General features: G+C 39.8%; 1 protein-coding gene across 2 annotated transcripts in view; it reads right to left on the bottom strand.

Annotated features, from left to right (window-relative positions):
* GNA14 (G protein subunit alpha 14) overlaps positions 1-12,900 on the bottom strand; it is a 205,996-nt gene that overhangs the window by 133,334 nt on the left and 59,762 nt on the right. The gene's annotated exons all lie outside the window — the stretch shown is intronic.

Raw genomic sequence — 12,900 nt, 5'->3', positions numbered from 1 at the left:
GAGAAAGAGAATCCCAAGCAGGCTCTGAGTGTCATCAGCACAGAGCCCTTAAGGGGCTCAAACCCACGAACCATGAGATCATGATCTGAGCCAAAATCAAGAGTGAGACACAATCAACTGAGCCACCCAGGCACCCCTAATTTATCTTTAAAATACGGATCTGCCCTTATTCAACAAAAGAAAACCATGACCAGACAATGTGCCTCAGAAGTACTTTCTACCAGATCCTTATGAATTTTTTTTTTCTCTTGAAAAAATCTATGTTCACAGATGATGCTTTAAGGACACAAAGTTTACCCCTTCTGCCATATTTGTGGTTCTCAGTCCTGTCCACACTTTAAAATCATTTTATAAGTTTTAGAAGTCAGACCTTCAGGGATTTTTATTTAATTGGTTCAAAATGGGTGGCAGCAGGATATTTTTAGAGAGCTCCCCTAGTGATTTTAAGGCACAACCCAGGATGAAACCAGAACCACTGACAACAAGAAACTGTGGGGATGATTAGACCTAGTGAGCTCACTTCTTAAAGCACATATTGCACAAGTTATACGTCAATATATTCCTCATTTTCAAAGTTAAAATATTTCATGGGGAACCTGGGTGGCTCAGTAGGTTAAGTATCCCACTCGATTTCAGTTCAGGTCATGATCTCATGGTTCATAAGTTCAAGCCCCACACAGGGCTTTGGGCTAACAGCACGGAATCTGCTTGGGATTCTCTCTTTCCCTCTCTCCCACTCATGTTTGTTTGCTCTTTTTCTCTTGCTCTCTCTCCCTGTTAAAATAAATAAGCTTTTATAAAAAAGAAAGTATGAAAAAAACAGGAAAATACTTTTGTGGCTCACACTATCGTTCTATCAAATGGCTTTGTTCCAAATGATGGGCATTTAGGATATTTGCATTCAGGTAACATTACAAAAAAGTACTCTGGAGGACATTCTTATCTATCAGTGGTTCTAAATGGTGGGGGGGGGGGGGATGGTGATTTTGCCCCAGGGGCAATTGGCAATGCCTGGACGCATTTGGGGTTGTCATAACTATGGATGCTACTAGCATCTAGTGAGTATAGGCAAGGGATTCTGCTAAACATTTCACAATACACAGAATAGCCCACACAGCAAGAATTATCTGGCCCCAAGTATCCACAGTGCTGAGGATGAGAAACTCAGTTATGTATGAATCCTTGTCTGCCTATGACAGTGCTTCTCAAAGACAAATCATTTTTTTTTAATGTTTATTTTTGAGAGAGAGAGAGAGAGAGCAAGAGTGAGCGAGAGCAAGTGAGCACAAGCAGGGTAAGGGCAGAGAGAGAGGGAGACACAGAATCTGAAGCAGGCTCCAGGCTCTGAGCTGTCAGCACAGAGACCTACGCGGGGCTCAAACTCATGAACTGTGAGATCATGGCCCCTGCCAAAGTCAGACACTAACCCACTGAGCCACCCAGGTGCCCCTCACAGGCAAATCGTAAGTCATGGAATAGTCTGTGCTTTTGAGATGTTTACAAACACCAAAAACTGTCCTCCAGGATGAATATGCCAGCTTCTTCTCCCAGCAGAGCAGAAGGATATTCTAATCAGTCATTAAAGAACAAATAAATAAATCCAGCCTGGAAAAGTTCAAAAGGCTTCTGAGTTTCTAGTATCAACAGGAATGATCATGCAACTCTAAATCCCTGAGTTTCAATATTTGAAAAATTGTCTTCTTTGGTTTCAGAACATAATTCATTTGGGGTCTTTGCAATGTTAATATATAACTAACCTAACTAATATCTCTCCCTGCTTTTCAACTGTGGCCAAAATTAGCATCTTGGGAGAGTAAGCGGAGTGTCTTAAATACTGTGCCAATTTTCAAAAAATTACTTGTATTTTCTCTTACACACAGACCCTAAAGCACTGTTTTCCCAGCAAATGCTGCCCTTGGAATGACCTTCATGTGTAGTAACTGATCATACAAGTCATGTGCCAGGGCCAGGTGTTTGTTCTCAAACACTATGTGTTTATTAGCTAGAGATGATCTTGACACATCAGCAAGTAGAAATACATTACAGATTTAAATCCGTTATGCAAATTCAAAGGTAAAATTTATAGGAAATGCATTACTCCCCTATTTGCATTTTACCTAGTCTTTTTTAGGAAGCAAGATTATTTACCTTCGCCAATTTTCAATTTCCATATTTACAAAAATGCAAATCATCGCCAACATGGTTCATGTTCCCAGTTTTTTCCATGACAAGTCAAATGTAAGGTATTCTACAGCCATAAAGTTTTTTTAGCACTGTAACTCTTCTGAGGTTCCTCTGCTATGAACTCCTAATAAAGAGCTCATTTTAACTTTCTTCCCGGAGTGAAGTTGAATCATGCACTCACTCTCAGGAGAGCATGCAAAAGATGATGAGCCCTTGGAACAATCACAATTAGTTCTGATGAGTCATCATTTCTGCACCCCACCCCCCCACGTTTTAAAAATTATGTTTTGTGGGATAGTTTCCAGAGTCCAAGTTTTCAAACCATGGCCACCAAGAGCTGTGATGACCTTCATCATGTCTTGGTCTCAACTGGTATTTACTGATTTTCCTATTTGGGGCTTAATAGATTCTAGATAACAAAAGAAAGAAGAAGGGGATTGGGAAGGGGAGGAGAAGAAAGAGGGAGATGAGAAAGAAAGAAAGGCTGTACTGCAAACCCCCAGGAAAGGGAATGGCCCCTCTTGTTCATCATTTTACCCACAGCTCTTAATGCATGACCTGGCACATATAGTGTAACTGAAATACTTGATTAAAGAATGGGAGATGGAGTAAAATACTTACTGAGGTAAAAAAGCATACGAATTAGACCAAAACTTTGATTCAGAAGCATGAATGAGGACCCGGCAAGGCTGTGCACACTAGATAGGCTGGTGGGGGGGTGGCAGAGCCTGCCTCAACAGTCATCCTGAGGAAGAGATGTTGGCTGTGCCTTCCTGGGGTCCACAAAGCTGGGAGGCTGGGTAGGAATGGTCAAGTCTCTAAGAATCTGTCGGGGAGGGAGGACCCATCTGTCGGGGAGCAGGGGGGACCCTCCCATGTTCTGTGCCTATTCATCCCTCCCTATAGGCTCTAACACAAACATGGCTGCCCCTAGCAAACTCCCTTTGGCAAGTCTGGTGGATGTAGCAAAGATGCAATTTAGGCAAAATTACCCTTCAGAAAACGCTTACGAGATTCCATTTGGAAGCTTCTGAAATAAACAGGGGTCTCTGCTACTTGACAGTTTCAATTGCAACTCCAAATTAGACAAATTTGCCAATGCCCAGGCAGATAGGGTCTTCTATTTAGCTTAGCTTTGATCACAGACCCAAAACCCAGAAGCTCACTCTTAGCCTACATTAGGGCTCTAACCCCCCAAATGAATTTTAAGTGGAATATACAGCCTCATGTATATTCATGAGCTGCCTCTTTTTTATAAAAGGGGTGGAAAAACCTGTTTCTTCCCTGCAGAAGGTGGCTTGAACTTACTCTTGCTATTCACATCTTCTGAAACAGTTATCTGGCATGCCCTCTCCTTGCTCTTGGCGCCTCACAACTAACAAGAGAGACCGAGAGGACTGTAGTCCTGGTAGCATGATGGCATAGAGGTTATAAGCACTTGGGCCTTTAAGATAGCACAACTCACAAAGTCAAGTACACATTGCCAGATCCAAGAAGGTGGAACATGCTGGTGTTTCAGTCACTCCTCTCCAGTGCTGGAGGTGCCAGAATTGCCCCCACCCAACAGGTTTCCTAAGCACCTGCTACAGGTCAGGTCCTGAGAAATTGCTGTGAACAAGATGACAAAGTCTGTGCTCCCCAGGAGCTTCAAGAATGGTGAGGCAGGGACAACTCAACAGGAGACCACTTCAGTGTGTAGAAGACGAGTCAATTCCCTGAGAAATTAAGGGTCAAAGCTCCCTTTGGGCTTCAGTTTCTCTGCTGGGCCCAGTGGATTTGAAAAGTCTCCGTGTCTGGGTCCCTAACCCACAGGAAGAGTCATCTTCCAGGGAGAAATCTCTATTTTTCTTTCCTTGTCTTGCACAGAGAAAAGTGTCCATATACTTTAGGACTGAGAATTCTTTTTTTTTGTTTTGTTTTGTTTTGTGGCCATCATGAGAACTGGCATTTTTTTTTTAAGTTTATTTATTTATTTATTGTGACTGAGAGAATGTGTGTGTGAGCAGGGGAAGGGGCAGAGAGAGAGGGAGAGAGAGAATCCCAAGCAGGCTCCATGCACTATCAGCACAGAGCCTGATGCAGGGCTTGAACCCATGAACCATAAGATCACGACCTGAGCTGAAGTCAGATGCTTAACTGAGCCATGCAGTTGCTCTAAGAATTTTATTGTGATAAGCTTTTGCTTTGTTGTTTGCTTGTTCTGGGGAAGTTGTTCATCTCTCTATGAAGTAGATAAATATATTTGCCCTTAATTTGAAACCAATTTCCTCCCCCATTTTTATTTGAGAGAAAGAGAGACAGACAGAGAGAGAGAGACTGCTCAAGCAGGATAGGGGCAGAGGGAAAGGTAAGCAAAGAATCTTAAACAGGTTCTATGACCAGCACCAAACCTGACACAGGGCTCAATCCCACAATCCTAGAATCATGACCTGAGCAGAAATCAAGAGCCAGATGCCTAACTGACTGAGCCACCCAGGCATCTCAAATTTTTAACATCCCTGTTGAGATCTAATCTGCACACTGTGAAGTTTACCCATTTAATACGTATAATTGAGTGGTTTTTAATGTATTTAGTACAGTATGAGTTGTACAATCACCATAATCTCATTTTAGAATATATTCATCATCCCCCCCAAAACCTTGAACCTATTAACAGTGATTCCCCATATCCAACACCCCAGCCCAGGCAATCACTAAACAACTTAGTCTATAGAGATTTGCCTATTTTTCACATCTCAGTGTGAGATCATTTAATATGTGGTCTTTTACAAGTGGAGTTTTCACTTAGCATCTTGTGTTTTGAGGTTCATCCATGGATAGCATGCTTCAGAACTTCATTCCTTTTTATTGCCAAATATTCTATTGTATGGATAAACCACATTTTGTTCATCTATTCATCAGTTGATAGAAATTTGGGTCATTTCAACTTTCTGGCTATTAAGAAGAACATTCTTGTACAAGTTTTGTGTGGACATAGGTTTCAGTTCTCTTGGATGAATACATAGGACTAGATTTGCTAGATTATATGGTGCCTCCATGTCTAACCTTTCGTGTAACTGTTAAAGTGTTTTCTAAAGTGTCTGCATCATTTTAAATTCCCACTAGCAATATCTCAAATTTTGATGTTTCTAAAATAAGTGTGTGATTTACAATCCATGTGCACATTTAATATAGTGGATCTCCTCTTTATATTCTTTAGTAGAGGCTTGTTATTAAATTAATGGACTATCTTAAATTAGTGCATCCTAGAATAACACAACTATAGTGATAAGTTATTTACTGAGCCCTAACTAAGTACTAGGCACACTTTATTTAATGCTCAGGGAGTCTTAGAGATTTATTACCTTTCTTTATAGATGAGGAAATGGAGATTAAAAAAAAATAGGCTATCACCATATTGCCACCACCATTGCAAGGTGGCAGGATTAGCATTTGCATTTGGGTCGGTTTTCTGCCAAAGTCCAATTTTCTTCTCTATTTTCATGGTTTTTTTTTTCATTTTTTCATTTTTATTTATTTTTGAAGTAGAGAGAGAGAGCACAAGCAGGGGAGAGGCAGAGAGAGAGATGGAGACACAAATGGAAGCAGTTTCCAGACTTTGAGCTGTCAGCACAGAGCCTGACACAGGGCTTGAACCACGAACCATGAGATCATCATCGGAGCCCAAGTCAGACGGTTAATCGACTGAGCCACCCAGGTGCCCCATTCATGGCATTTTTCTAAGACGAACAAGGGGTAATATGAGTTCTAGGAGTTCATGAGTTCTATGAGTTCACAGTCAAAAAGAGTACTCTGGACGAGGCAGAGATTCATTTTGACAGAGGGGAATTGCCAGTATCTTGGGTTAAGTGGGACTGAAGGTAGGCCTTGTTGGGCACATATGGGTAGAGCATCTTAAATCAATACCCTAAGACTATTCTATCCCATATGGTAGCCACCAGCCACATGTGGCTATTGAGCACTTTTAATGTGACCATTTGAAACCAGAAAGTGCTGTAAATATACACTGGACTTCAAAGACTTAGTACAAAAAAAGTAATATCCCTCAATGTTTATTGAGTACATATTAAAATACTTTTTGTATACTGACTGAAATAAAATATATTATTGAAATTGAAGCTTAGGAACACACACCCCCAAAAAATTCATTAAAATGCTGGATGAAATACAATACCCAGGTCACTGCCCTGCACATACAAGGATAGGAAATGGAATCATATGCAGAAAAGTGACACTAGAAAAAGTCCTCCCAATGAAGGCAAGGAGATGAGCATGGAAAAGAGGTCAGTGAAAAGATAAAGGAGCTAATGTAGGGTCTTGTAAAGGAAGAGCACCACAAAATTGGGAGATGAGGCTGCGTAGTAAGTCAAGACCGTGTTAAGGAGGGAGGGCCAATGGTGCCAAACGCTGAACACAAGCAGAAAAAAAAAAAAACAAAGATGATACAGTGCTTCTGCCATGGGGCTTAGGGTTACCCAAATCCTCAAAAACAGCAGTATCAGCACAGTGGCTAGAGCAGAAGAAAGGGGAACAAATGGATTGTTGGTCACCGCGATGAAGATGCAGGTTAAATGATCTCTTTTTAGCAACAACACCCATTTAGAAAAAGTCAGAAGAGTGATTCTAAAGATCAAGGAAGGAAGAAGGATCAAAGCAGGAGAATTAGGGGATGATGACAATCTCAGATGGGCTCTTCTAAAGGTAAGGGCTACCGAGGTCCACCAGAGGTACAGAATGATACTCATTTAGGCAATGGGGCTATTTTGGAGTGGGGACACAGGTGGCTGAGGACATGTAAGAAGGTTTGGTGCTATTGCTTTTGGATTGAGAGAAAGGTATCCCCATGAATGGGGCTAAGTGGCAGGTAAGACTGGGCTGCCATCATACTCTCACAAAGTGCACCTAACTCCCAGGTTTTCCAGAGGTACACAGGGCTGGGTGCAAAAGTGCCCACAGAATGAAGAAGTGAAGTCCCACTAAGAATTCAGAATGGGGACAAGTGAAAGCAAACCTAGATGGACAGACTGAGAGATTAGGCAGACACTGAAGCATAGAGATCAGACCCAGAAAATATAGAACACGGCAAAGGCCAATCTGTTCCATGTACATATCATGAGCCATTAACAGTCAAAAGAAAAAATACTCATTTTGCCACTTATATTTATACTCAATAGTCATTTGCATAAGCGGTAAGCATGTGTCAATTTTTAAGGGGGAAAGACAGAGACCTAATACAAGTAAGATAGCAATTGTTGTCTTTCAATCCTTTTGCTTTTCAATTCCATCAGTCTTTCTGATATTCCCCTAATATGCCAGGTTCTGGTAGCTGGGAATATGGAGAATATCTAAGAACAACGGAATGCAGAATGCACATTTTGTCTAGCCTGAAACAAAACTTTTATCCTGGGAATTCAAATTCCACAAGCTGAGACTTGTGTTTATAGACAAGCCAAGAAAATAGGTATTGATTTTTCCCTTCAGGGCATGGACAGAAGTCACAAGTCTTCGATTTTAATGCTAGGGTGCTGCATTATAGGAGAATGTGTTCCCATCTCAACCTGCTCCCTTATTTATACTATGAAAATGTTGGTCAATGCTGAGGAGCAATCAAAAGAGAATGGTGGGGAGACCAACGTACTAAGGGGAAGCACTGAGCAGTGTGAACTGGAAACCTGTGAAAATAAGTTAAGCAGGGAAAAAAAGTCGTTTGAAAAACTACAGTTGGTCTTCATTAGCAGTGGGTGATTGGGGGCCAGCAAGTGATAAGGAATTGGAAAAGGGACAAAGTAACAAAAATATTTCACCAAAAAAAAAAAATATCAGGGGGAAGATCCAACTTGGGAGGGAGAGAAGATTATAAGATGTGTCTATGAAACTATTTAGAATGGGAAAGAAATCCAAACTAAACCTTACATCTTCCCATATTGGATCACTCCTACCTTTTTATTTTTCTTTCCACCTCTTTCTTTCATAAGATGAAAACAAATATATACTCTTAGGTCTACCAAGTATGTAACTAGACTATTTCTAAGAATACCTCAAGAGGTATCTTAGAAGAGGCAGTTTTGTTTCAATACGTAACAAATTGATCTGTGACCCATGACTCACAGATTTTTTAAATGTTTATATCAAAATCACAATCTAATTAGAAATGGAAATTAACTAGCTACAAATAAATATCCAAATAATTTGAATTAGCCAAGGTAATTGAGTCTCTCAAAGAAATTAAGTATCTTAAAACAATAATTAGCCTAAAAGGTATCCCATGACTTGAAAATCTTGCAAAAACCTGCTATCTGTGTGTCTCTTGGGGAGTCTACACATTTTAAAACAAGGTCAGGCCAAATCCAATTACAAAAGTGAACACAGTATGCTTCTGAATGCTTTGGGGTCATGATTTAGCAAGCTATGGCAATAATTTGCTAAATGTTCCACTGATGGCTTCATGGAAATAGTATTGCAGATAGACAAGCACAACTCTATAGAACTAAGTGATTAGGAATTGCAGGTATAAACCACAAAGACACCGTTAGTGCTAAATACTTAGTGATATTGTTTCAGCTAAAATTAGATTATAGTTTACTTTAATAGCCTGCTTGAAAATTACTTTTCTCAAATCTTGAAAACTTCCAGAGAATAATCTAAGTTGACTAAGTACAAAGGATGCTGGAGTTGCAAGAGAGGCGAGCACTAATGGTTAAGACCTAGGTTACAGCTCCCATTGGGATGTAATTGACCTATGCTCAAAGAAGTGAGTATTAATAAGCTGGCTCCACTTTTCAGGGCATCTGCAGGCTCTGTGATGGAGTGATCAAGAAATTGGGGAAGTCAAAGGATGAGCAATAGAATGAGGAAGATCTTTCATCAAAACCTCCAAGAGACTAAGATGCCTGACATCAGGTTAAGAACCGTCATAGTTCAAAAATTATCAGTGGCCAAAAATGGGCTAAATAGCCCATTTTCACAGAGTACCATCTTCTATTATTTAATTATTAATCACTAGACTTCTTGTGCCATTTAAATGCCACTTCTGTTTCTTTGTTTTAACCTGTTTCTGCTTCTCTGTAGTTATTAGACCAGAAGTTGGGGAAATGTGGAGGTTGGCATGCTACTAGTTTAACCTCAGGGAAGAAGGGAACCAGTAGGGAATGTAGCACACAATGAGTCCAGCAGAAGAGAAGACCTGGAAGGAACACAGGGGAGCAAGTTGCTACTGACTGTAAATAAGGGCATGGCTTTATTATTTTTTAACATGAAATTTATTGTCAAATTGTTTTCCATACAACACCCAGTGCTCATCCCAACAGGTGCCCTCCTCAATACCCACCACCCACCCTCCCCTCCTTCCTACCCCCTATCAACCCTCAGATTGTTCTCAGTTTTTAAGAGTCTTTTATGGTTTGGCTCCCTCCCTTTTTTTTTCCCTTCCCCTGGGGGCATGGTCTTCTGTTAAGTTTTTCAGGATCCACCTAAGAGTGAAAACATATGGTATCTGTCTTTCTCTCCATGACTTCTTTCACTTGGCATAAGACTCTCCAGTTCCATCCACGTTGCTACAAAAGGCCATATTTCATTCTTTCTCATTGAAGGGCATGGCTTTAAAACTAGTCTTAAGAATATTCAAAGTATAAAGAAAAAGGCAAACTAAGGTAAAGAGAAATCATGATTTTCAGTGCCTTAATTCATGATTTCAAGAAGTTGTTTGGTAATTCCAAGTGCACTGAAGGATTTTTCCCCCAAGTTTCCATGAATCTGGAAAGGTGGTTAAATATACACATTAGTACAGCTAATAATGATTAATGGGAAAAACTTATACAATCTGGAATCCATATATTGTATATACTGTTTCTCCTCTTAATTTGAATAGATGGGAACATAGGGATTCTCATTAGCTCAAAATCTCAGGAATATTCATTCATCTTTGAATATCTCATTATATATAATTAACAACAGCCATCACACCAGTCAAGCTCTGACATATAATCTCAGTAGCTTTTCAGTCTATTCTCAATCTCATGCAGGCAGGCAGCCCTCCTCCATGTTGAAGCAACCTTATCTGCGACACGTGGTCGCAGCAATAAAGGGGAATTGGGCATGTATGGGAGTTCTATGTGCCTCATACAAGAAGAAACTCCATGCTCAGAATTACACGGCTCCAGTGTTACTGCAGATAAGACTGAAAACACAAGGGAGCATGTAGAGTATTTGGTAAACACTATTTGATGTCTGCCGAACACTCTCAACTTATTTAGAGTGAATAAACCAGAGATATACCCTATTGTGAGGGAAGGTAAAGGAAGCTGCTAAGGTAATTTTTAACTTCTCTAGAACATAGTTTGAAATCTCTAGTGTTAAAGACAGAAGATGATGTTTGTCAACAAGTTGGAAAGTTATGAATTCATACATCATGCTCTTATCCAACATTTAGGGTAGGGTTTGGCCTAGGCAATGATCAGAAAGTAGCTTCTTTGATTGCAAATCTGGCTAGAGCCAAAATTTCCCAACTTTAAGTCCAATGTCATGCAAACTAGACATTGCTTCCTTCTAGAATGTAGGACTCCTATGAGATATCAAAGTTGCCTAAACATTCCACGTGAAATAAAATTTTAATTCTAGATCTTGCATTAGAGTAGTGTTTAATCAACCCTTATTATCTAGAATCACCTGGAGAACTATTTAAAACTACTGATGTTTGTGTCTTAACTCAGGCCAACTCAGCTACAATGTCCAGGGATGAGTACCAGCAATAATTTTTTTTTTAAGTTACCTGGATAATTCTAAGATGCAATTAAGTTTGAGAACCTCTATTTTAGAAGCAAACTTCAATCATCACCTAGCAATTACCAATTTATTGGTTGTAAGGCTGGAAAGTTTTAAGAATTAATGCTCGGGGGGCGCCTGGGTGGCGCAGTTGGTTGAGCGTCCAACTTCAGCCAGGTCACGATCTCGCGGTCCGGGAGTTCGAGCCCCGCGTCAGGCTCTGGACTGATGGCTCAGAGCCTGGAGCCTGTTTCCGATTCTGTGTCTCCCTCTCTCTCTGCCCCTCCCCCGTTCATGCTCTCTGTCTCTCTCTGTCCCAAAAATAAATAAATGTTGAAAAAAAAATTAAAAAAAAAAAGAATTAATGCTCGGGATCCACTCCACATATTGTAATTTAATTGGTTCAGGGTGGTGAGGGCTGGACTCTGGGATATTAAAAATTCTTCAGGTGATTTTAATGTGAAGTCAAGTATAAGAACTGCCATCTTATGGCAGCACAGCTATCTCTCACCCCCTTGTCACACCAGAGGTAACATGACTACAATTGGGGGAGGGGATGCAGCACTGAGTGGTGCTGTCCGTGGTGCTGAAATGTCTGTGACTTTTTAACATCGGGGTGATGAGCATTTACTAAGATGATAAAATCTTTCACGGTGGTATCTTTTTAACTGGAGATATATAAAACTTATGATAATCCAGGAACTGTTCTGTGGATTTTCAGTTTATATTTTGGCTTGTAAAGGGACAGAGATTGAGGGATATAGTGAGGGGTGGATGGGGAGTAGAGAATTAAGTTTCAAGAGGATTCTTTGCTGTTTGTCCAGAGATTACATAGGGCAAAGATTAAAGTAAGTATGACTGATGCTCTTGGAAAGTCCAAACATTTCTTTAGTTGATAACAGTGTCTGAATATTGTTTCCACAGTGTAAACCAACAGAATTTTTTAAAATGAGATGCTTTACTTCCCATCTACAATTTGAATGCATGGATGCTTATAGTTTTCATTTTTCTGCTTAAGAGAGAAGTGACATTTTTAAAGAAATAGCTCATTTTCAGAGAGTAACATCTTCATCTTATATTACCGAATCATATCACCACTGAATATTTCCAGTTTATGAATTTGAGTAGTTTTTTAAGATAAATGAGATAACGTGATGTTATAAGACCAATAATTAGATATGACCTAACAGTTAATGTTTCCCACATTCTCTTCCACATTCTTTACTTCATTATCACAAGTGAGTTGTCCATTCAGTAATTTCTTCTATTCTCCATGGTCTAAAAGCCTACACTCACTCCCTCAAACTTTTATGGAGATGCAATGTATTCCATGACTCTATCAAGTAACAACTAGGTAATAAAAAGGCTAAAAAGGCTAAATGAATGTTTTAAGTGTTCTCAAATTTATGAACATTCTCAGAAACATAGAAAATGTTTTCCAGAGTAAATGATATCAAGAATAGGAGCCTGATGTAACCTAAACTTGCCAAACATCTGAATCCCACATTATCAGCAAATAGCTCCCAAACATATGTCTCTTCCTTGCTAAATTCTATTATTTCCCATAAGGCATGTATGTGTATGCACAGAACTCTAATAATGCATGAGTATCTTTGGGACAATTATGTTCCTAGTCCTCTGCTAGCAATTGGAAAATAAGAGCTTTACACTAGACATCAAGGCACTTGCTAATATGTAGATCCACAAGATGCTTAAAGAGTTAATGGGGAGAATAGTCCCTCATCTTAAAATTACTCAGAAACTCATTTTACTTATTACCAGACTGTATGAGTTTGGACACCTGCATTTACTGCCTCCTTCAGTCAGAATGAACAATTAATCCATACTTTCTTAAACACTCTGCACTTCAAAACAATCAGATAAATCCCATTTCCCATTAATCACAGTTCACAGCTTTGCCAATTTGGTTATCCTAACAGTAAAACAGAGTACAGT

The sequence above is a fragment of the Herpailurus yagouaroundi genome, unplaced genomic scaffold (genome assembly GCF_014898765.1).
Source record: "Herpailurus yagouaroundi ecotype Mexico unplaced genomic scaffold, PumYag 199, whole genome shotgun sequence".
Lineage (NCBI taxonomy): Eukaryota > Metazoa > Chordata > Mammalia > Carnivora > Felidae > Herpailurus > Herpailurus yagouaroundi.
The sequence above is the reverse complement of the archived record's forward strand: the minus strand, read 5'-3'. Positions and strand labels throughout refer to the sequence as shown.